We start from the raw sequence: 26,982 nt of genomic DNA, 5'->3' as shown, positions 1-26,982 counted from the left end.
TTTAGGCTCTTCCATTTTCTAACAATTGCTCCAACAGTTGATCTATTTTCACCAAGCTGCTTGGCAATTGCCCCGTAGCTCTTTCCAGCCTTGTGGAGGTCTACAATTTTGTCTCTGGTGTCTTTTTACAGCTCTTTGGTCTTGCACATGGTAGTAGTTGGCGTCTGACTGACTGTGGGGTGGACAGGTGTCTTTAAAGAGCTCAGATAGGTGCTACCAAGTTAAATTAATGAGTGGAGGTGGACTGTTTAAAGGCACAGTCACAGGTCTTTGAGAGACAGAATTATTGCTGCTTCCCAAGTGTTCAAATACTTATGTTCAACAGTGCAAGACAAATAAATTCTTAAAAAATCATACAATGTGATTTCCTGATCCTTTTTTTTAATTCTGTCTCTCAGAGTGGGAATGCACCTACAATGTGAAATTCAGACACCTCCATGATTTCTAAGTGGGAGAACTTTCAAAATTGCAGGATGTTCAAATACTTCTGTTCCTCCTTTTATCAATGGTCAGCCCACAAGTGGTTAAAGAAAAGTCAAAATGATATGTTAAAATATAACACTTAAATAAACAAAAGGCAAATATTATAATTGTAGCTTAATAGAAGTCATGAACTTTAATCATTTATTTTTCTAGCAGAGCTTTACCTGTGTCAACTAGGTAGAAGAAATGTGTGCTAGAAATAGTAACCAATGAAAAACTTACTGTTAATGGTTCAGTTCTTTCTCTCATTAATCAGCAGACATGTCTAAAATAACAATGCATTCTTTACACCAACATCTTCGCAACTGCTGTACATCAGCATCTGTGAGTTTACTGAGATCCAAAACGTATTGTAGCCTTTCAAACTGTGCTTCTAAACTATTATTCAGCATTTAATCTTTGTCACAATAAATGATAGAAAGTGCCTTCAATTCACAATAGTCAAGGTTCTGTTCTTAAGCAAGCTCTAGGCAAGCCATTAAGGTTATTTTTACCAAATTACATTTTCAATTTCTTTATCCTACATCATCTTTGTTTTATAGGATGCCACATTAATATGCAGTTCTCCACTTAGGCTTTCTGGATTTTCAATTGGTTGTCCACATTTGCTTTTTTATGGACAATGTCTTCTAGATTCCATTGTTTTGTACAATAAATTCCATTCAATTCTTTGTTTCCAATGTCCTACATTTCAAGAAAACCTTGAAATATACCTCTATTTATTGTTATACATCGATCGGAATCAAAATAATAAAGAATTTTCCTTACATGAGCTCTAGTGTTACCGTTTTTCTGCAGGTAGCAAAGTGTCCCAGTACTCAAAGGATGAACTTTTCACTATGGCTGCTTGTTCTAAACAGTGGTATTGAATTGTTTATTACATTTCTGAAGCAAATCCTTTTAAATGAGTGTTTCTAAATTGTAGCATAATTTTTTTATGAAATAGTTATTTCATACTTTAGATTGTGTCCAGGTAATGCAACAGGAAAGGCAAGCACACTCTGAGGAAGATGTATCAAAACATCGAAAAACAATGCAAAATAAAAAACAGTCAAGTTTCCGTTTAAGGAGTCTTTAAAGGAGTCCTCTGTAAATTATTTAAAATATCCATCAGCAACCTATCCTAGAATATGAGTAGGGCTGCTTGCCACCACTTGCAGATCTGTGTAGGAGGGGTGCCTTGTGCTGCCCGATTAGCAGGGAAAGAATACTTATCTGCTTTTAGCCACTGGGTTCCTTTAGTCCTTGCTAGTTGCCTTGTGGCGGCCTCCACTGATAAGCTTCCTGCTTCTTGTCCCCATACGTCACACGACCCAGTGACAAGACGCATCAGGGACACATTACCTTTTGTGGCTGGTCATTGATTGTAATGACCACGTCCCCTGTAAGAGGAAATTTTCCAGGTAAGTTTTCCAGGAAAGTATACTTCCTTCTGCAGGTCCAGTGACCTGCCCAAAAGGCCCCCAAAAATGGATAATCTCTTTAAAGTGTAACTGCCTTTAATTTTTATTTTATTTTTTTGTAATGTGTAGGGTAATTGATAATAAAAAAAAAATTCAATATACTTTATTCATTGATTTTGGATTTTTTTTAGATTCACTGTTCTTCGGAGTACTGAATAGCAAAGACATGTCTCACTGACTGCGATGCCCTGCCCTCACTGCTTCCCTGATATATACCCGAAAGCAGGCCATGATTACTATATACTGTATATATCTACATACTGCCCTGTCTAACATCGGTACTCACTGCTGACAGTGTCCGGGCGAACTGTAGTCCCAGCGTGCTCACTAACTATATAGCTCCTGGGAAAAGTAAGAGAGGCGGTAGTTAGCGATCACACCAGGCATACTCACTGCTCCAATAAGTATACTGTAAGTAGAGATGAGAGAAATTTAGAAAAATTTGTCAAACTTTGTCAATAAATTTGATTCGTTCTGAATTAACTACTCATGAATTGCAATAAATCTGGTATACTCAGGCCCCTCTGCCTAATCATATTCATCCCACTTGGTGGCCCAATCTCATTGCGAAGGCATGACCTTAAACTGCAGGAAGAGTGCAGGGGAAGTGTATCGCTATGGGTATTATGTTCTAGTGCACCCACATAGTTAATCCGTTCTGTAGGTACTAATGATGAGAGGTAGGGGTCATATTCAAATTTGTGATATTTTGTGAATATTTTGTAGAATATTCATCATATATTCGCAAATTCGTATATTCGTTATATTCTACATTCTTTTTTTCATGCGAAAATCGGCAAGGTAATGATCTCGTAATATGCAAATATTGCGCGCTCAATATAGACGTGGGTCAAAAAATAATATATAGCACTATAGAATATAGTGCTATATATTCGTTTTTAGAATATTCGTCATTTTCCGTTCCGCATCTCCGGATTTGTGGACCCATTGAAGTGAATGACGCCTGTCATCTGCATGTCATACTGACGCACAGTAACTGTTTCACCACCACAGCGGGCTAGCTACGCAGGTTTCTGCGATGCACAATAATGTACACTGATGTACAGGCTCCCTGCAGCTGGGAAATAGATGATTTTAACGCACTTCGTCACAAATTCATTTGGATCGAATCAATTTTTTGGGGGAAAATTTTACAAAGCAGCCAAATCAAATTTTTTAAAACTTTGCTCATCTCTAGTTGCCACCACAGTCCCCACTCTGTCATGAAGCCACTACGGCTGCTGCCACTCTCCCCACTCTGTGATGGGTCCACTACTGTCACTATGAATGCCACTTTGCCCACTCTGTCATGAGGCCACTACTAGCGCTGCTGCTGTTGCTTCCACTGTCCCCGCTCTGTTCATGGAGCCACTTTTGTCACAGTTACTGCCATTGCTGCGGCTTCCACCCTCCCCACACTTGCATTCCGTCGCTGGAACTGTCTGCCGGATCCGGCAATCTGTATGCAAACGGACAGCTTGCGGATCTGTCTCACAAGTGCATTGCAATACCAAATCCATCTCTCCGTTGTCATCCGGAAAAATGGATCCGGTATTTATCTCTTCCACATTTTTAAAGGTCTGCGCATGCACAGACCGCAAAACCGGTTCCGTTTTCCGGAACACTTGGGGCCGGATCCGGCATTAATGCATTTTAATGGGTGCAATGCGTGACGTGAACGCATCGCACCCACACTGAATCCGGACCCATTCATTTCTATGGGGCTGTGCACACCAGCGGTGATTTTCACGCATCACTTGTGCATTGCGTGAAAATCGCAGTATGTTATATATTCTGCGTTTTTCACGCAATGCAGGCCCCATAGAATTGAATGGGGCTGCGTGAAAACCGCAAGCATCCGCAAGCAAGTGTGGATGCGGTGCGATTTTCACGCACGGTTGCTAGGAGACGATCGGGATGGAGACCCGATCTTTATTATTTCCCCCCACACACACACACCGCATTTTGCTGTACAGCAGCACATACCTGTCACATCCAGTGTCTCCCAGGTGACGTCTTCTCCTCCTATGTCATCATCTTCTCCATTTGGTCCAAACAACTTCTTTCAGCCGCGCCTTGTCTCTGCAGAGTGTAACACACAGACATCTTTGACTTCTTCACTTTTCTATCATCATCCCCCAACCTGGAGCCCCACAGTGTTATCCTGCTGCTTGCTGTGCTCCCCAATACCCCCAAATACTACCCTGAAGAAAAATTTGTGCCCTCATAGTAATAGTGCTTCTCATATTACATACTTCTTTATAGAAAGCCCTCATTAGTAATACTGCCCCCTCCAGTGCCCCCAACCATGATAATCCTGCCTAAGAATGCCCCATTAGTAATACTGCCCCCTACAGTGCCCCAACTGTGATAACGCTCCCAAGAGTGCCCTTATTAGTAGAAGAGTCCAGTATATACCTGAAGTATTAATAATACCCTCACAGAGCCCCCTGTAAAAATAAGGCCCCCTATTGTTTTCCTAGTGGTAATAAAGCTTTTTACAGATCCCTCAGTAGTAATAAGGCACCCCATAGTACTCTTAGTAGAAATAAGGCGGATCTATAAGTCCCTCCTATATCGCCCCCAATAGTAATAAGAATCCAGTGGATTTGCAGTGCCCCCTGTATTTATATTCCTTCTTCCACCATACAGTCCCATGTAAATAAGATCGCACCATCTCTCCTGCCCCCTCCAAAATACAGTCCTGTGTAAATAACATTCCTCTCTATCTACAGCCCCCTCCAAAATACAGTCCCATGTAAATAACATCACCTCCTCCCCAGCCGCCTTCAACATACAGTGCCAAGTAAATAATATCACCCCCTCTCCAGCCGCCTCCAACATGCAATCCCATGTAAACATCACCCCCTGAATATTCAGTCCCATGTAAATAACACCATTCCCCCCACCAGCCACCTTCAATATACAGTCCCATGTAAATAACATTGCCACCCACAACATTCAGTCCCATGTAAATAACATCACTCCCTCCCACAGCCGCCATTAACATACAGTTCCATGTAAAAAACATCACTGCCTCCCCCAGCCCCCTCCGACACACAGTTCCATGTAAATAACAATCCCCTCCCACAGCCGCCTTCAACATACAGTCCCATGTAAATAACATCCCCCTGCCCCAGCACCCTCCAACTTTCAGTCCCATGTAAGTAACATCACTCCCTCCCACAACCACCATCAACATAAGGTCCCATGTAAATAACATGACCCCTTCCCCAAGCACCTCCAACACACAGTCCCATGTAAATAACATCCCTCCCTTCAGTCCTAACATAAAGTCCCGGTAAATAAAAACAACTCTCAGCATTCCTCTGCCTTTCTTTTCACTTACCTCTCCTCATGTAGCGGACCTCGCCACAGCTTCTTCTCCCAAGTCTTCTCCTCTTCACTGCCATACTCTCCTGCACTGGTAACATGATGGTGACATCATCGCAGGTCTTTCTCAACCACTGCCCGTTTTACTGGTCACATAACCTGTGATGTCACCACAGGTCCTTCAGCTTTTCCAGTGCATTAGATGTAATTGTATTGCCATCCTGAGGACGGCAATACAGTTATATCTAGCTGGCAGGCAGGACATTCGGAGCACGGGTCAAAAGATCAGGGTGCCCAGGCCCCAAATATATTAACCTAGCAACTCCCCTGGTAAGGCAGCAATATCACTCCAATTACAGAATTAAGGATTAATGGATTTACTTATGTATAAAACATGAACAAAACACCCCAAAATCTATAGTATCAGGCCACAATTTCACCCCAATTACAGAATCAAGGATGAACTGATTTACTTTTGTATAAAAGAACAGGAACGCCCCAAAATCAGTAGTTTCAGGCCACTACTAAGAATAGAGGAAATTACAGTGTTCTGTCCTCAGATGCAAATCTAGTTATTTCTGTGTGTTTACCAGTTTAGACATTGCTATTACCTGTGTCTGTATTCCATCTGCATTATATTGTATGGTAACAGCACCATCTACTGGTGAGTTTAGTGTATTTCGTCTAGCCTGTGTTCCTATGCATTGTAGGAGTCCCAGGGCATTGTGGGTAGTTCCTGGTTCTTTGTGGTCTTGTTCTTGTTTAGAAGCAGCAACCATCTTACTGTATGTCTGAGGAGCCACACTCTCACTGGTTTTTCTGCCCCATGATCTGTTATTTAGCCTGTTATTTAGCATAGTCGGTAAGGGCACTATCTATGTGCCATTATATTGCAGTTTATTATGTTGTTGCATTTGATGGCTCATTGTCATTGCATTACCTCATGTACTGTATGTATTGCAGACTATTCTGTATCTTATACAATGTACTATCGATGTATATGTTCTGAAATACTACTGTTTTTATTCTGTAGTTTCACCTTTCCGGTCACAATCTACTAGCAACAAAGAGAAGGTTGTAGCTGCACAGCCTTTTTCTTACAAAGACAGGGGGTTTAGCTACATGTCAGATTACACACCGTGCTAAAGTGTATGAGGACAGTATATACAGAATTAATGGAAATGTCTAAAAGAATGTGTAATAGAGTGGGTTCTCTAGTAGCCAAGCTTTAGGGTTCTATTGGCCCCTGCTCTCTCCCTAAAGTGTGGGTTAAGTCTCCCTATTATCTCCCTACACTCTCTCAGAGCTGTCCCTTAACTGTTGAAAACTTACAGTATGTTTTTCAAATAAAGTCTTTACTAATCAGTTTCCCTAGCACTTGTCACATCTGCCAAAAATACAGCACAAATGCCAAATTGAATCACATTTTGGTGCAATTTCCTCAACAACTAGGTGCGTTCGTTTTGGTAAATGTGGGCCACATAAACACTGCATGGGGAAATGTATGAAACTGTTAAAAAAAAAAAAAAAAAAAAGACTCTTTGTTGCCCATAGCAGCCAATTGCAGTACAGGTTTCATTGTATTCTGCTCTGTCATTAGTGGATATGGACGACAAATATTTTTTTTTAATTTTTTTTTTTGATAGTTTCATGCATCAGTCTCAGTGTGTCAAACCACCATGTGTCTACTATTCATTAGAGTTTGTATAGTCGATTTTCTCTACTAATCTTTTTTTTTTTTTTTTCGTTATTCATGAACCATCACCAAAGCTCATGAATAACCTTGTGTCAATATGTCTATGAACTTGTGCACAAAAAAGTCAAGTGCATGGAACTTACATGACAGCACAAACAGTAGATGGAGAAGTGTTTTATACAGAAGGCATCATTGCTACCAAGATTACCACTAGTATTGCTTTATTCTCATTCATTGTGTCATCCATGTACAAAGCTTCTTCTTGTCTTTATGTTATGGCTGTCTGTATTGGCACTCATTGGAATTCTACTGAATTGCACACGGTTTGGGGAGATTATCACAATTTTGCTGAAAAGTATTACAGAGGTACATATTATATATAATAACTGTTATAAAGTGTCAACCCTTGAGCAGGTTCAGATGCAGCATGCTTTTGGGAAAATACAGTGTGGCCTGTCGTATAACAGATATATGATCATGCATTACGTTTTTGCATATACAAGGTTGTATTAATGTAGGGTTTGCAGGTTTTGTTATGAATATAGAGTATATAATGCCTACGCACATACAAATAAATGTTCATGCTTAATAGACTCAGCCAGTGCTCCCATTGTGAACAGCAGATAGCATAGCATGTGAATACCATACAGAATTGTTCTGTAGAACCTTAGGGGTTTTCAAAATCAGGTCAACAGAACACATTGTTCATTTTACAATAGGAATGGGTTCCTTATAGCGGTTCTCCAGTAGTAGAATATTTTTTTGTGCTTCCACTGCCAAACTTCTTGTTCTTCCGTATTATACACATACTTAACCACCTCAGCCCCCAGTGCTTAAACACCCTGAAAGACCAGGCCACTTTTTACACTTCTGACCTACACTACTTTCACCATTTATTGCTCGGTCATGCAACTTACCACCCAAATGAATTTTACCTCCTTTTCTTCTCACTAATAGAGCTTTCATTTGGTGGTATTTCATTGCTGCTGACATTTTTACTTTTTTTGTTATTAATCGAAATTTAACGATTTTTTTGCAAAAAAATGACATTTTTCACTTTCAGTTGTAAAATTTTGCAAAAAAAATGACATCCATATATAAATTTTGCTCTAAATTTATTGTTCTACATGTCTTTGATAAAAAAAAAAATGTTTGGGTAAAAAAAAAAATGGTTTGGGTAAAAGTTAATGGGCCAGATTTATCATTCCTCTGACAGCTCACTCCACTTTAACATATGGCTAAAGTCAGTTTTAGCCAAGTCAGATTTATGATCGGCCCTTTAAGACTGTAATAAATGTGGTTTGACGGTAGCAGTTTATCCGTCAGTAAGCAGCTTTACAAAAGTCGCACATCTTTACGAAAAAGTCGCACGTTTTTATGAAAAAGTCGCATGTTCTATTAAAAAGTCTCATAAGATAAGCATGGTCCTCACTGGAGTGAAATTGGGACTTTTTTGCGACTTTTTTGCGACTTTTTTAAATAGTCCCAATAGTAAATCTGTCTAGAGATTCATTTACATAAGAAAACACGCCCACTTTCAGAAAACTGGCGAGCATAGTGCAGAGCAGAAAAAAGTCGCAAATTTGTGCGCAGTTTTAGCGTTTGGGACTTTTTTGGGACTTTTTCACTCCATTATTCTGACTTGAGCTAATGATAAATCTGGCCCATAGCGTTTACAAACTATGGTACAAAAATGTGAATTTCCGCTTTTTGAAGCAGCTCTGACTTTCTGAGCACCTGTCATGTTTCCTGAGGTTCTACAATGCCCAGACAGTACAAACACCCCACAAATGACCCCATTTCGGAAAGTACACACCCTAAGGTATTCGCTGATGGGCATAGTGAGTTCATAGAACTTTTTATTTTTTGTCACAAGTTAGCGGAATATGATGATTTTTTTTTTTTTTTTTTTTTTCTTACAAAGTCTCATATTCCACTAACTTGTGACAAAAAATAAAAACTTCCATGAACTCACTATGCCCATCACGAAATACCTTGGGGTCTCTTCTTTCCAAAATGGGGTCACTTGTGGGGTAGTTATACTGCCCTGGCATTCTAGGGGCCCAAATGTGTGGTAAGGAGTTTGAAATCAAATTCTGTAAAAACTGACCAGTGAAATCCGAAAGGTGCTCTTTGGAATGTGGGCCCCTTTGCCCACCTAGGCTGCAAAAAAGTGTCACACATCTGGTATCTCCGTATTCAGTAGAAGTTGGGGAATGTGTTTTGGGGTGTCTTTTTACATATACCCATGCTGGGTGAGATAAATATCTTGGTCAAATGCCAACTTTGTATAAAAAAATGGGAAAAGTTGTCTTTTGCCAAGATATTTCTCTCACCCAGCATGGGTATATGTAAAAAAACACCCCAAAACACATTCCCCAACTTCTCCTGAATACGGAGATACCAGATGTGTGACACTTTTTTGCAGCCTAGGTGGGCAAAGGGGCCCATATTCCAAAGAGCACCTTTCGGATTTCACTCGTCATTTTTTACAGAATTTGATTTCAAACTCCTTACCACACATTTGGGCCCCTAGAATGCCAGGGCAGTATAACTACCCCACAAGTGACCCCATTTTGGAAAGAAGAGACCCCAAGGTATTCGCTGATGGGCATAGTGAGTTCATGGAAGTTTTTATTTTTTGTCACAAGTTAGTGGAATATGAGACTTTGTATGAAAAAAAAAAATATATAAAAAAAATCATCATTTTCCACTAACTTGTGACAAAAAATAAAAATTCTAGGAACTCGCCATGCCCCTCACGGAATACCTTGGGGTGTCTTCTTTCCAAAATGGGGTCACTTGTGGGGTAGTTATACTGCCCTGGCATTTTCCAGGGGCCCTAATGTGTGGTAAGTAGGTAAATGACCAGTGAAATCCAAAAGGTGCTCTTTGGAATATGGGCCCCTTTGCCCACCTAGGCTGCAAAAAAGTGCCACACATGTGGTATCTCCGTACTCAGGAGAAGTTGGGGAATGTGTTTTGGGGTGTCTTTTTACATATACCCATGCTGGGTGAGAGAAATATCTTGGCAAAAGACAACTTTTCCAATTTTTTTATACAAAGTTGGCATTTGACCAAGATATTTATCTCACCCAGCATGGGTATATGTAAAATGACACCCCAAAACACATTCCCCACCTTCTCCTGAGTACGGAGATACCAGATGTGTGACACTTTTTTGCAGCCTAGGTGGGCAAAGGGGCCCATATTCCAAAGAGCACCTTTCGGATTTCACTCGTCATTTTTTACAGAATTTGATTTCAAACTCCTTACCACACATTTGGGCCCCTAAAATACCAGGGCATTATACCTACCCCACAAGTGACCCCATTTTGGAAAGAATAGACCCCAAGGTATTCGCTGATGGGCATAGTGAGTTCATGGAAGTTTTTATTTTTTGTCACAAGTTAGTGGAATATGAGACTTTGTATGAAAAAAAAAAAAAAAAAAAAATCATCATTTTCCACTAACTTGTGACAAAAAATAAAAAATTCTAGGAACTCGCCATGCCCCTCACGGAATACCCTGGGGTGTCTTCTTTCCAAAATGGGGTCACTTGTGGGGTAGTTATACTGCCCTGGCATTTTCCAGGGGCCCTAATGTGTGGTAAGTAGGTAAATGACCAGTGAAATCCGAAAGGTGCTCTTTGGAATATGGGCCCCTTTGCCCACCTAGGCTGCAAAAAAGTGTCACACATCTGGTATCTCCGTACTCGGGAGAAGTTGGGGAATGTGTTTTGGGGTGTCTTTTTACATATACCCATGCTGGGTGAGAGAAATATCTTGGCAAAAGACAACTTTTCCCATTTTTTTATCCAAAGTTGGCATTTGACCAAGATATTTATCTCACCCAGCATGGGTATATGTAAAATTACACCCCAAAACACATTCCCCAACTTCTCCTGAGTACGGCGATACCAGATGTGTGACACTTTTTTGCAGCCTAGATGCGCAAAGGGGCCCAAATTCCTTTTAGGAGGGCATTTTTAGACATTTGGATACCAGACTTCTTCTCACGCTTTGGGGCCCCTAGAATGCCAGAGCAGTATAAATACCCCACATGTGACCCCATTTTGGAAAGAAGACACCCCAAGGTATTCAATGAGGGGCATGGCGAGTTCATAGAAATTTTTTTTTTTTGGCACAAGTTAGCGGAAATTGATATTTTTTATTTTTTTCTCACAAAGTCTCCCGTTCCGCTAACTTGGGACAAAAATTTCAATCTTTCATGGACTCAATATGCCCCTCACGGAATACCTGGGGGTGTCTTCTTTCCGAAATGGGGTCACATGTGGGGTATTTATACTGCCCTGGCATTCTAGGGGCCCTAAAGCGTGAGAAGAAGTCTGGAATATAAATGTCTAAAAAATTTTACGCATTTGGATTCCGTGAGGGGTATGGTGAGTTCATGTGAGATTTAATTTTTTGTCACAAGTTAGTGGAATATGTGACTTTGTAAGAGAAAAAAATAATAATTCCGCTAACTTGGGCCAAAAAAATGTCTGAATGGAGCCTTACAGGGGGGTGATCAATGACAGGGGGGTGATCAATGACAGGGGGGTTGATCAATGACAGGGGGTTGATCAATGACAGGGGGGTGATCAATGACAGGGGGGTGATCAATGACAGGGGTGGTGATCAATGACAGGGGGGTGATCAGGGAGTCTATATGGGGTGATCACCACAGTCATTGATCATGCCCCTGTAAGGCTTCATTCAGACGTCCGGATGCGTTTTGCGGATCCGATCCATCTATCAGTGGATCCGTAAAAATCATGCGGACGTCTGAATGGAGCTTTACAGGGGGGTGATCAATGACAGGGGGGTAATCAATGACAGGGGGGTGATCAGGGAGTCTATATGGGGTGATCACCACAGTCATTGATCATGCCCCTGTAAGGCTTCATTCAGACGTCCGGATGCGTTTTGCGGATCCGATCCATCTATCAGTGGATCCGTAAAAATCATGCGGACGTCTGAATGGAGCTTTACAGGGGGGTGATCAATGACAGGGGGGTAATCAATGACAGGGGGGTGATCAGGGAGTCTATATGGGGTGATCACCACAGTCATTGATCATGCCCCTGTAAGGCTTCATTCAGACGTCCGGATGCGTTTTGCGGATCCGATCCATCTATCAGTGGATCCGTAAAAATCATGCGGACGTCTGAATGGAGCTTTACAGGGGGGTAATCAATGACAGGGGGGTGATCAGGGAGTCTATATGGGGTGATAACCACAGTCATTGATCATGCCCCTGTAAGGCTTCATTCAGACGTCCGGATGCGTTTTGCGGATCCGATCCATCTATCAGTGGATCCGTAAAAATCATGCGGACGTCTGAATGGAGCTTTACAGGGGGGTAATCAATGACAGGGGGGTGATCAATGACAGGGGGGTGATCAGGGAGTCTATATGGGGTGATAACCACAGTCATTGATCATGCCCCTGTAAGGCTTCATTCAGACGTCCGGATGCGTTTTGCGGATCCGATCCATCTATCAGTGGATCCGTAAAAATCATGCGGACATCTGAATGGAGCTTTACAGGGGGTTGATCAATTACAGGGGGGTAATCAATGACAGGGGGGTGATCAGGGAGTCTATATGGGGTCATCAGGGGTGATTAGGGGTGATCAGGGGCTAATAAGGGGTTAATAAGTGACGGGGGGGGGGGGTGTAGTGTAGTGTAGTGGTGCTTGGTGGGACTTTACTGAGCTACCTGTGTCCTCTGGTGGTCGATCCAAACAAAGGGGACCACCAGAGGACCAGGTAGCAGGTATATTAGACGCTGTTATCAAAACAGCGTCTAATATACCTGTTAGGGGTTAAAAAAAACACATCTCCAGCCTGCCAGCGAACGATCGCCGCTGGCAGGCTGGAGATCAACTCTCTTACCTTCCGTTCCTGTGAGCGCGTGCGCCTGTGTGCGCGCGTTCACAGGAAATCTCGCGTCTCGCGAGAGGACGCGCCGGCGCGTCCAGGAGGAATGAATCAACCACCTCCAGGACGCGTCTGTGCGTACAGCGGTCCGGAGGTGGTTAAAGGGTTTGTCTCCCCTCAGACATTGGTGGCATATCGCTAGGATGAGGCTTCTTCTCTCTCCAGAACAGGACGTCCAAAGTGAACCGAGGGCAGATGTGCATGCGCGACCACCATCCATTCATTCCCCATAGAAATGAAAGAAGAGCACTCCACGCATGCGCCGTACACTCTTCTTCACTATCGAGGGGCCTGTTCTGGAAATATGTGTAGATCTAGATGTGGGACCCCCACACCTATCTGATAATAGTGGGATATCTTCAGTGTCGGAATGGGGTGCCTAGGGTCCACCAGTAAAATTTATTTTGGGGGCCCACCATACGGATACATTCAAATATTACCTGCTCACGCAGCAGCAAGATGCTACCAGATGATTGAATATGGGGGTCACTGCAGCAACTCTGAGAAGGTTGGTCCTGGGGAGAAGAGGACACTGGCAGCTTTCCTCTATACCTAGAAGTCATCTCAGCTCTGATCGTGTCTATAATAATAAACTGGGGAGTTTCTTTAATAATCTATCACGTTTTTCACATGAACATAGACTGGTTGAGGTGCTGCACATTGAATATATGTATGTAGTGCAGTAAGTTTACTGTGTTATGTGCCACTTGTGCAGGGGCTGGGAGACTGGGGGCCCACCTTGCTCAGGGGCCCACAGGGGGATTCACCTGTACCCCTGTGGGCCAGTCCAAACCTGCATATTTTAGCTATATGCCACCGATGTCTGAGATAATACTGTACACACAAATGCACATGTATGTACAAATAAATAATGGCATTCTCTACAGTGCTCAAAATTATGCTTTACTGATGGCAATATTGGAGTATCTCCTTAATAGCGTCCACATATAGCGTAGAGGTCTTCCCTATTAATAACTATGCAGGCATATGGGGCATAGAAGTGAATAGGGCTGCGTGAAAATCGCAAGCAAGTGTGGATGCGGTGCGATTTTCACGCATGGTTGCTAAGATGGAAGTTTAATCACTGTATTATTTTCCATTATAACATGGTTATAAGGGAAAATAAAAATATTCTTTAATACAGAATGCTTAGTAGAAGGTCAATTGAGGGTTAAAAAATTAAAATTTTATTAACTCACCTCCTCCAATTGATCGCGTAGCTGACGGTCTCCTGTTCTTTCTACAGGACCTGTCAAAGGACCTGTGGGGACGTCACTGTGCTCATCACATGATACATGGTGATGGACCATGTGATGAGCTCAGTGACGTCACCACAGGTCCTTTGACAGGTCCTGAAGAAAGAACAGGAAAAGTCTGGGTTCGGGTCTGGGTACCAAACATGCCGATTTTTCTCACACGCGTGCAAAACGCATTAAAACGCTTTGCACTTGCGGGGAAAAATTGCACATGTTTCCGCAACACACCCGCATCTTCTCCCGCAACGCACCCACGACGCCCGTGTGAACCCAGCCTAAGTCTCCTCACGCCAATTAAGACGCTCTCTCCTCAAGGAAAGATAGAACCCCCCAAGTCCTAACCAGTTAAGGGTACTTTCACACTAGCGTTTTTATTTTCCGATATCGAGTTCCGTCCTAGGGGCTCAATACTGGAAAAAAAAAAATCTGTTTTATCCTAATTAATGGGGAGCATTCCGTTCAGTAGGCATCAGGATGTCTTCAGTTCAGTCCCTCTTACGTTTTTTTGGCCGGAGAAAAATACCACAGCATGCTGTATTTTTCTCTCCGGCCCAAAATTCTTAACACTTGCCGGAATGCCGGATCCGGCATTCATTTTTCATTGAAATGTATTAGTGCCGGCATTAAAATTGCTGCATTGACTAATCCGTTCTTCCGGTCCGCGCATGCGCAGACATTTTAAATCTGTGAAAAAAATAAATACCGAATTCATTTTTCCAGATGACACCAGAGAGACGGATCCGGTATTTCAATGCATTTGTCAGATGGATCTGCATCTGGATCCGTCTGACAAATGCCATCCATTTGCGTCCGGAACTGCCTGCCGGAATCCTCTGCCGCAAGTGTGAAAGTACCCTTAGGCTGGTTTCACATGGGCATTGCGGTTAAAGATGTTTTTTTTTTTTTAAACCCTCCAGCCCTATTGTACTATGCATTCTGTTTTAAGAATGCTATTATTTTCCCTTATAACCATGTTACAAGGGAAAATAATAATGATCGGGTCCCCATCCCGATCATCTCCTAGCAACCATGTGTGAAAATTGAACTGCATCCGCACTTGTTGCGGATGCTTGCGATTTTCACGCAGCCCCATTCACTTCTATGGGGCATGCGTTGCGTGAAAAACGCACAAAATAGAGCTTGCTGCAACTTTCACGCAACGCACAAGTGATGCGTGAAAATCACCGCTTATGTGCACAGCCCCATAGAAATAAATGGGTCCGGATTCAGTGCGGGTGCAATGCGTTCACCTCACGCATTGCACCCGCGCAGAAATCTCGCCCATGTGAAAGGGGCCTTAGTCAGTACACTTTGCTCTGCACTGATAAGGGGCAATCACCCTGAAACCTTGTCTGTCTGCGGATATCTGAGTCATGTCTCAAGGCCAATTTAAAAGGTTGAACATTGACTTATAGGATAACTGCCTTACATCTGGTGGTATGAGGGCAGAGCTATTAAAAGCTCATTTGCATCCCTTTCTTCCCGTGTTCTTGCAGCTGACTGGATCCTCACAGCCTCTGGGCCCATAGCAAGTTAGGCTATGGCTATAGTTACTCCCCTGGTTCTTACTATCAGTACTCAAATGGAAACTAAAAATGTTATGGATCATACAATTTGTATTAATTAATAGAGTTATATATAGTAGGCAAAAATTCATGCGCTGCCGAAAATGGCAAGCCTTGCTTCTGGCATCTGCCCTAGCCTTTTCATTTGACATATGATATGAAAACATGCTGATCAGAACAAACAATGTCAAGTAGAAATGACTCCAATAATACAATTATGTGCAGTGTCGGAACATTTGGAGCAAACAGGTAAACCGTAAATGTAGAATATGCATAAATATACATAAATCAAAGTTACATTTCACAGTGCTCATGTTTTATTGAAAATGGGAATTCTTTCAATTTTAGACAAATATTTGATGTGAACCAGATTATGACTGTATATAAGATTTGGAAACCAATTCTAAAATCTATTTATCATATGTTGCTGTGTGCAATAACATTGGGGTGAACATATGTTTTGGAGAAGAAACACTTCTAATAATCACACACAGGAAAATGATAGCCTATAGAAAAGAATATAGTTTTTATAGAGGAAAGCACTCTTTATTCACTTTCAAAAGACCCATTTGTACCTGTTTATCACATAACTGGGGGAAAAAGCTATGTTTCAAGGGAAGAAATACTCAACACGTGTATATATACACATATAAATAGATCACCCTCTTGTACCACCACAAAAACAGCTCCGACATATCAATATATGGACTACACAAGGCCTTTGGCAACAAGACCTTTAAGATCCTTTAAAGGGGTTGGCCACTTTTTGGTTACTGTTGACCATAGAAACATAGAATGTGTCGGCAGATAAGAACCATTTGGCCCATCTAGTCTGCCCAATATATCTGAATCCTATGAATAGTCCCTGGCCCTATCTTATATGAAGGATAGACTTATGCCTATCCCATGCATGCTTAAACCCCTTCACTGTATTTGCAGCTACCACTTCTGCAGGAAGGCTATTCCATGCATCCACTACTCTCTCAGTAAAGTAATACTTCCTTATATTACTTTTAAACCTTTGCCCCTCTAATTTAAAACTGTGTCCTCTTGTGGTAGTTTTTCTTCTTTTAAATATGCTCTCCTCCTTTACCGAGTTGATTCCCTTTATGTATTTAAAAGTTTCTATCATATCCCCTCTGTCTCTTCTTTCTTCCAAGCTATACATGTTAAGGTCCTTTAACCTTTCCTGGTAAGTTTTATCCTGCAATCCATGTACTAGTTTAGTAGCTCTTCTCTGAACTCTCTCTAGAGTATCCATATCCTTCTGGAGATATGGCCTCCAGTACTGCGCACAACACTCCAAGTGAGGTCTCACCAGTGTTCTGTACAGCGGCATAAGCACTTCACTCTTTCTACTGCTTATACCTCTCCCTATACATCCAAGCATTCTGCTGGCATTTCGTGCTGCTCTATTACATTGTCTTCCCACCTTTAAGTCTTCTGAAATAATTACTCCTAAATCCCTTTCCTCAGATACTGAGGTCAGGACTGTGTCAAATATTCTATATTCTGCCCTTGGGTTTTTACGCCCCAGGTGCATTATCTTGCACTTATCCACATTAAATTTCAGTTGCCAGAGTTCTGACCATTCTTCTAGTTTTCCTAAATCCTTTTCCATTTGGCGTTTCCCTCTAGGAACATCAACCCTGTTACATATCTTTGTGTCATCAGCAAAAAGACAAACCTTACCATCGAGGCCTTTTGCAATATCACTTATGAAGATATTAAACAAAATCGGTCCCAGTACAGATCCCTGTGGAACCCCACTGGTAACATGACCTTGTTTTGAATGTTCTCCATTGACTACAACCCTCTGCTGTCTGTCACTCAGCCACTGCCTAATCCACTCAACAATATGGGAGTCCATGCTCAATGACTGCAGTTTATTGATAAGTCTTCTATGTGGGACAGTGACAAAAGCCTTACTAAAATCTAGATATGCGATGTCTACTGCACCTCCACCGTCTATTATTTTAGTCACCCAGTCAAAAAAATCTATAAGATTTGTTTGACATGATCTCCCTGAAGTAAACCCATGTTGTTTTTCATCTTGCAATCCATGGGATTTTAGATGTTCCACAATCCTATCCTTTAATAGGGTTTCCATTAATTTGCCTACTATTGATGTCAGACTCACTGGTCTATAGTTGCTCGATTCCTCCCTACTACCTTTCTTGTGAATGGGCACGACATTTGCCAATTTCCAATCTTCCGGGACGACTCCTGTTACTAATGATTGGTTAAATAAATCTGTTAGCGGTTTTGCCAGCTCACCACTAAGCTCTTTTAATAATTTTGGGTGTATCTCATCAGGCCCCTGTGACTTATTTGTCTTCACCTTAGACAGCAAACTTAGAACATCTTCCTCTGTAAAGTGTATGTACTGTACAGTAAGATGACTATATGGCACTTACTAATATAGTCGTTGTTAATATTCTGTGCCACTTGCTATTTTTCATAAGCTATGGCCCCTCATTGGTCAAATATTCTGTGCTGTCTGCATAGACGTCCTCTCTATAAGATGGCCACTGAGAACAAGACACATCACTCAGTCTCCTCCATTAAAAGACACTGCACCTGCACTAAACCCCAACAGTACAAGTGCAGAGTGTTTGAATGGAAAAGGCTGATTGATTTGCCTGGTTACAAGGTCCTCCAACAGCAGCCATTTTATGGACAGGACCTACATGCAGACAGCACAAAAGACTTAGCCAACAAGGGTCATATGTTTTAAAATATAGAAAATGGCGCATAATATCAACAAAGCCTATAATAGTAAGTGCCATATAGTCATCGTACAAACAAATGAATCAAGAGTAGCCAGAAAGTAGCCAGCCCATGTACAGTATGTTGCAAAGTAAGGCTTCCATGTATAAGTCTGGTGTTTCTAGTACAGAGATGGCCAACCTGAGGCTCTCCAGCTGTTGCAAAACTACAACTCCCAGGATGCCCACACTGCCTACAGCTATCAGCCTACAGCAGGGCATGGTGGAATTTGTAGTTTTACAGCAGCTGCAGAGCCACAAGTTGGCCATCGATCCCTGTTCTAGTACATCCAACAGATGCTTGATCAGTTTCAGATATTGGAAACTTGGAGGCAAAATCGATAATGTGAACTCTATATCATGTTCCTCACACCATTCCTGAACATTTTTATTGTTGCAGTGTGGCAAAGCATATGATCCTGTACAAAGAGGCCACTACCATTCATTAATACCATTGTCAGGAAATAGTGTACTTGGTTTGTACAATTTAGCTAGGTGCTACATGATAAAATAGCATCCACGTAAACGCCAGGGGTCAGGAACCTTAGTTTCTGCAGCACAGCATTGCTCAGAGCATCATACTATAGAGCACAGTTCAGAGCTGCATTAACAATTGTTCTGTTTTTTACTGGAGCCCACTGAAAAGTGTTGCTTGTTAGGGATGAGCGAACTAGTGGAAGCTCAGGTTTGCCAGGTTTGGTCGAACTTCAGGTCAAAGTGCGGGTTCGGGACCTGAACTTGAACCCTTACCCCATTGAAGTCAATGGGGACCCGAACTTCACTTGATTATTTCCCGTTATAACATGGTTATATTGGAAAATAATAGCATTCTAAAGACAGAATGCAAAATAATATGGCCATTTCGGGGTTAAAAAAAAAGCAAACCACTCACCTCATCCACTTGATCGCGCTGCAGCAGTCTCTTCTATTTTCATTCAACAGGCCCTGCGCAATGAAGTCAACACTTCAGAACTTTATATTATTTTTATATATATGTAGTAGTTCAGTGTCAACACAAAATAAGTAAAGTGATTGCAAAATTCATATTGATTATATCTGTATGCAAACCATAAATATTTGTTTAAGTGCTCATGCACGCCAACGTGTTTTTATCTATATCCGATCCACATTTTTTTGCGGGTTCATTCACTTCAACAGGGCCATAAAAGATGCGGATAGCACACCATGTGCTGTCAGCATCTGTATGTCCATTGCGCTGGACCAGCAAAAAAGAGAACATATCCTATATATCCATCCTATATAGATAACAGGACATTCCGTTCCGTAAATTTGCGGAATACACACGGCCGGTATCTGTGTTTTGCGGATTCCGCAATTTGCGGACTGCAAAAATGGCTCGGCCGTGTGCATGAACCCTAAAAGTGAAGCTATGCTAAAGCACTGGAGATATTTATATCACAATCAGGTTTATTTTGTTGCTAAAGATATTGGTCAAAAAAGGAGGACAAATATTTAGATGAAAGAAAACCAATAATGAAATTAATGAATTCATTATTTAATATTTGTGTGCAATGGTTGAAAGGTGTCATGTGATTGCTCCTAATTACTTCAAAGCAGATCCAGTGCATAGAAACACTTTGCTTCTACCCAAATTGCGCTCAATTTGCCGAATGTTATGGTGTTAATCATATGGCTTATTCAGAGTGACTTGTGAATATTCAAATTTAATTTGCAGTGATATGACAGTGACCATGTACATATAGTGTTATATAAAACATGGAATGGTTAAGTATACTGATTAATAACAAATGAATGCAAATTACTTTGCTCAAGAGACATTTCAGTGCAGGGTCAATTACAAGTTATACAGTTGTGTCTATTTCCTTCTTCTCGTTATGAAAAACACTGATTACATTGAGCAAGATGTCAAGAGCTCTCAAAACATTAGAGGAATTAAGCTACAGAGAATCAAGATATTTGAATTATTTTATAAATGATCTTAACAGCGAGAGCTTACAGTATATGGTTTTAAAATGGAATTTAATGAAATAGTCATAGGCAACAACATATATTCTACACCTATATAAAGTATGGAAACATATAAATTTAACTTAAGAATAATAAAAATTTTCATGCATTGACCCTTTGGATACCAGAGGTTTTTTTCTCTCGTTTTTTTCTCATTTTTTTTTCTCGTTTTTTTGCGTTTTAATTTTCTTCCCTATTTTCCGTGAGCCATAGATTTTTTATTTTTCCGGTCACATAGCTGTATGAGGGCATATTTTTTGCTGGACAAGTTGAACTTTCTAATGACACCATTAATTATGGCAAAAAATGTTGTGGGACGCAATAAAAAAATTCCAAATTAGGTGGAATTGGAAAAAAAATGCAATCCCTCCACCGTTTTATGGGTTTTGTTCACGGCAAAACTGACCCATGCCCTTCATTCTCTGGGTCAGTACGATTACAACGATACCCCATATGTATAGGTTCTTTATGTCTTAATAGTGTAAAAATACATTTAAACTTTGAGCCATTTTATTTTAGATCACCATATTCTGACCCCCATAACTTTTTATACTTATGTCAACTGAGCTGTTTATGGGCTCATTTTTTGCGGAACAATCTGTACTTTTAATTGATACCATTTTGGAGTATACGTGACTTTTTTATCACATTTTATAAAACAATTTTGGTTAAGAGAAGAAAGGAAAAAATGGCAAATCGGCCATTTTGACCCTTTTTTCCCTTACGTCATTCACTGTATTGGAATTTTTTTTATATATTTTAATAGTATGGGCATTGTCGGTCGTGGTGATACCCATGATGTTTATATTTATTGTTATTTAGGTATTTATTTTTTAATTAAAGGGGGGTGATTTAAACTTTTATATATCTTATTTTTTATTTTTTTTTGTGATCATTATGTCCCTCATATATGAGCTTATTGCATTATTTTTTTATTTATTTTTTTGGTTTATCAGTAATTCATTATTAGCTTATTTTGCTCACTTTTGCTCATTTCTTATCCTGGCCTGCCATCTGGTGGACAAAATAAGAATTGCAGTTTGAATACTGTTAGCCTACTCAGTAAAGCTACCAGTATTCAGTGCAACTACCTATGCCCAGACTGGACAGCAAGCTTCCTGGTTTTTGCGCGTTTAGGTGCCGTGATCTCATTTTATCACGGCATCTAAAGCATTTAATTACCGGTCAGGGTAATTATATGTATGAAACAGCATAGATCTGCCGGCCATGATGCCCGTCATGTTTACACATCGCACCAGCGCCGAGCATAAGTCACTTCTGTATCATTTGTTAGAGGGCAATGGGTCAGATTTCTTAAAGGGGTTATCGAAGACTAACAAATACTACCCCATATGCCAGGCCCCCCACACTGAATCTACTTACCTGGCTCCCTGCGCCGCTCCTGGTCCCCGCACCGCTGCAGCTGCTTCTCCCCAGGCGTGGAAGAAAACATCCAGTGTCGGGGGAGCAGCCAATGGCAAGCGATGACAGGGACAAGCCTCCCTAGTGTCACCCGTGATACTAGGGAGGCTCATCCCCATCACCACCTGCCATTGGTTGCTCCCCCCGACACCGGATGTTTTCATCCGCGCACAGCGAGAAGCAGCTGCGGCCGTGCGGGGACCAGGAGCGGCGCAGGGAGTGGGGGGCCAGGTAAGTAGATTTACTGTAAGGGACCTGGCATATGGGGGAGCATTTGTTAGTCTCTGATAACCCATTTAATGCTGAAAGTCATTTATGAAGCGCTAATTTTCTGAAATGCAAAAGTGAGAGAAGCATTGTAATTGCTGTAAGCACAACTCATTTATCTCCTCTTTAAAAAAAAACTGTGTCAGGACTTACCTGGAGTTGCTTTTAGCCTGTGTAAGGTTAATAATTTGGATTTGTCTTTAGTTTTTTTCATGATTAGAGAAAAATTGCATGTTTTTCTTTGCAAAAACAAGCAAAAAATGTGTAATATTGCTGAGCAATATATTTAAGAATAAGTATAAATAATTCACCAACAATAAAATGAAAATAATTTCCTGGACACATTGAGGTCAATTTATTATCCCCTGTATGCCAGAAAACTGGAGACAAAAAGTCACAAAGTTTGGTGCACATCATGGCTGTGCAAAATTTTGCAATTCTTGAGGGGCTTTCAAGCCCCACTCACCACTTCTCTAAAAAGTATGCCGTGGAGGGTCTGCTTAGCCAGTTCACCACATTTGTTCTAATCTACGTCCGGAAACTAGCTGGTATAGATTGCCATTTTGGAGCACAGACCTGCAAAGATATTTGACAATTAATAAGAGTCATGCTCCTCTTAATAATATTGACACAACTGATACCAACTAGGGGTAGATTAACCACCTCCGGACCGCCTAACGCAGGATCGCGTTCCGGAGGTGGCAGCCCTGCGCAGAGTCACGCATATATGCGTCATCTCGCGATGGCCGAGATTTCCTGTGAACGCGCGCACACAGGCGCGCGCGCTCACACTAACGGAAGGTAAGAGAGTTGATCTCCAGCCTGCCAGCGGCGATCGTTCGCTGGCAGGCTGGAGATGTGTTTTTTTTAACCCCTAACAGGTATATTAGACGCTGTTTTGATAACAGCGTCTAATATACCTGCTACCTGGTCCTCTGGTGGTCCCCTTTGTTTGGATCGACCACCAGAGGACACAGGTAGCTCAGTAAAGTCCCACCAAGCACCACTACACTACACTACACCCCTCCCGTCACTTATTAACCCCTTATTAGCCCCTGATCACCCCTGATCACCCCATATAGACTCCCTGATCACCCCCCTGTCATTGATCACCCCCCTGTCATTGATTACCCCCCTGTAAAGCTCCATTCAGATGTCCGCATGATTTTTACGGATCCACTGATAGATGGATCGGATCCGCAAAACGCATCCGGACGTCTGAATGAAGCCTTACAGGGGCGTGATCAATGACTGTGGTTATCACCCCATATAGACTCCCTGATTACCCCCCTGTCATTGATTACCCCCCTGTCATTGATCAACCCCCTGTAAAGCTCCATTCAGACGTCCGCATGATTTTTACGGATCCACTGATAGATGGATCGGATCCGCAAAACGCATCCGGACGTCTGAATGAAGCCTTACAGGGGCGTGATCAATGACTGTGGTGATCACCCCATATAGACTCCCTGATCACCCCCCTGTCATTGATCAACCCCCCTGTCATTGATCAAACCCCCTGTAAAGCTCCATTCAGATGTCCGCATGATTTTTACGGATGCACTGATAGATGGATCCGATCCGCAAAACGCATCCGGACGTCTGAATGAAGCCTTACAGGGGCATGATCAATGACTGTGGTGATCACCCCATATAGACTCCCTGATCACCCCCCCTGTAAAGCTCCATTCAGATGTCCGCATGATTTTGACGAATGCACTGATAGATGGATCCGATCCGCAAAACGCATCCGGACGTCTGAATGAAGCCTTACAGGGGCATGATCAATGACTGTGGTGATCACCCCATATAGACTCCCTGATCACCCCCCTGTAAAGCTCCATTCAGATGTCCGCATGATTTTTACGGATGCACTGATAGATGGATCCGATCCGCAAAACGCATCCGGACGTCTGAATGAAGCCTTACAGGGGCATGATCAATGACTGTGGTGATCACCCCATATAGACTCCCTGATCACCCCCCTGTAAAGCTCCATTCAGATGTCCGCATGATTTTTACGGATGCACTGATAGATGGATCCGATCCGCAAAACGCATCCGGACGTCTGAATGAAGCCTTACAGGGGCATGATCAATGACTGTGGTGATCACCCCATATAGACTCCCTGATCACCCCCCTGTCATTGATTACCCCCATGTAAAGCTCCATTCAGATGTCCGCATGATTTTTACGGATGCACTGATAGATGGATCGGATCCGCAAAACGCATCCGGACGTCTGAATGAAGCCTTACAGGGGCGTGATCAATGACTGTGGTGATCACCCCATATAGACTCCCTGATCACCCCCCTGTCATTGATTACCCCCCTATCATTGATTACCCCCCTGTAAAGCTCCATTCAGACGTCCGCATGATTTTTACGGATCCACTGATAGATGGATCGGATCCGCAAAACGCATCCGGACGTCTGAATGAAGCCTTACAGGGGCGTGATCAATGACTGTGGTGATCACCCCCATATAGACTCCCTGATCACCCCCATGTCATTGATCAACCCCCCTGTCATTGATCACCCCCCTGTCATTGATCACCCCCCTGTCATTGATCACCCCTCTGTAAGGCTCCATTCACATATTTTTTTGGCCCAAGTTAGCGGAATTTTTTTTTTTTTTTCTTACAAAGTCTCATATTCCACTAACTTGTGTCAAAAAATAAAATCTCACATGAACTCACCATACCCCTCACGGAATCCAAATGCGTAAAATTTTTTAGACATTTATATTCCAGACTTCTTCTCACGCTTTAGGGCCCCTAGAATGCCAGAGCAGTATAAATACCCCACATGTGACCCCATTTCGGAAAGAAGACACCCCCAGGTATTCCGTGAGGGGCATATTGAGTCCATGAAAGATTGAAATTTTTGTCCCAGGTTAGCGGAACGGGAGACTTTGTGAGAAAAAAATTAAAAATATCAATTTCCGCTAACTTGTGCCAAAAAAAAAAAATTTCTATGAACTCGCCATGCCCCTCATTGAATACCTTGGGGTGTCTTCTTTCCAAAATGGGGTCACATGTTGGGTATTTATACTGCCCTGGCATTCTAGGGGCCCCAAAGCGTGAGAAGAAGTCTGGTATCCAAATGTCTAAAAATGCCCTCCTAAAAGGAATTTGGGCACCTTTGCGCATCTAGGCTGCAAAAAAGTGTCACACATCTGGTATCGCCGTACTCAGGAGAAGTTGGGGAATGTGTTTTGGGGTGTCATTTTACATATACCCATGCTGGGTGAGAGAAATATCTTGGTCAAATGCCAACTTTGTATAAAAAAATGGGGAAAAGTTGTCTTTTGCCAAGATATTTCTCTCACCCAGCATGGGTATATGTAAAATGACACCCCAAAACACATTCCCCAACTTCTCCTGAATACGGCGATACCACATGTGTGACACTTTTTTGCAGCCTAGGTGGGCAAAGGGGCCCATATTCCAAAGAGCACCTTTAGGATTTCACAGGTCATTTACCTACTTACCACACATTAGGGCCCCTGGAAAATGCCAGGGCAGTATAAATACCCCACAAGTGACCCCATTTTGGAAAGAAGACACCCCAAGGTATTCCGTGAGGGGCATGGCGAGTTCCTAGAAGTTTTTTATTTTTTGTCACAAGTTAGTGGAAAATGCTTATTTTTTTTTTTATTTTTTTTTTTCATACAAAGTCTCATATTCCACTAACTTGTGACAAAAAATAAAAAGTTCCATGAACTCACTATGCCCATCAGCGAATACCTTGGGGTCTCTTCTTTCCAAAATGGGGTCACTTGTGGGGTAGTTATACTGCCCTGGCATTCTAGGGGCCCAAATGTGTGGTAAGGAGTTTGAAATCAAATTCTGTAAAAAATGACCTGTGAAATCCGAAAGGTGCTCTTTTGAATATGGGCCCCTTTGCCCACCTAGGCTGCAAAAAAGTGTCACACATCTGGTATCTCCGTAATCGGGAGAAGTTGGGGAATGTGTTTTGGGGTGTCATTTTACATATACCCATGCTGGGTGAGAGAAATATCTTGGCAAAAGACAACTTTTCCCATTTTTTTATACAAAGTTGGCATTTGACCAAGATATTTATCTCACCCAGCATGGGTATATGTAAAATGACACCCCAAAACACATTCCTCAACTTCTCCTGAATACAGAGATACCAGATGTGTGACACTTTTTTGCAGCCTAGGTGGGCAAAGGGGTCCACATTCCAAAGAGCACTTTTCGGATTTCACAGGTCATTTACCTACTTACCACACATTTGGGCCCCTAGAATGCCAGGGCAGTATAACTACCCCACAAGTGACCCCATTTTGGAAAGAAGAGACCCCAAGGTATTCGCTGATGGGCATAGTGAGTTCATGGAAGTTTTTATTTTTTGTCACAAGTTTGTGGAATATGAGACTTTGTATGAAAAAAAAAAAATCATAATTTTCCACTAACTTGTGACAAAAAATAAAAAATTCTAGGAACTCGCCATGCCCCTCACGGAATACCTTGGGGTGTCTTCTTTCCAAAATGGGGTCACTTGTGGGGTAGTTATACTGCCCTGGTATTCTAGGGGCCCAAATGTGTGGTAAGGAGTTTGAAATCAAATTCAGGAAAAAATGAGGAGTGAAATCCGAAAGGTGCTCTTTGGAATATGGGCCCCTTTGCCCACCTAGGCTGCAAAAAAGTGTCACACATCTGGTATCCCCGTACTCAGGAGAAGTTGCGGAATGTGTTTTGGGGTGTCTTTTTACATATACCCATGCTGGGTGAGATAAATATCTTGGTCAAATGACAACTTTGTATAAAA

This window comes from Bufo bufo, chromosome 2 (genome assembly GCF_905171765.1).
Source record: "Bufo bufo chromosome 2, aBufBuf1.1, whole genome shotgun sequence".
NCBI classification, from domain to species: Eukaryota; Metazoa; Chordata; class Amphibia; order Anura; family Bufonidae; genus Bufo; species Bufo bufo.
This window is presented reverse-complemented; position numbering follows the sequence as displayed.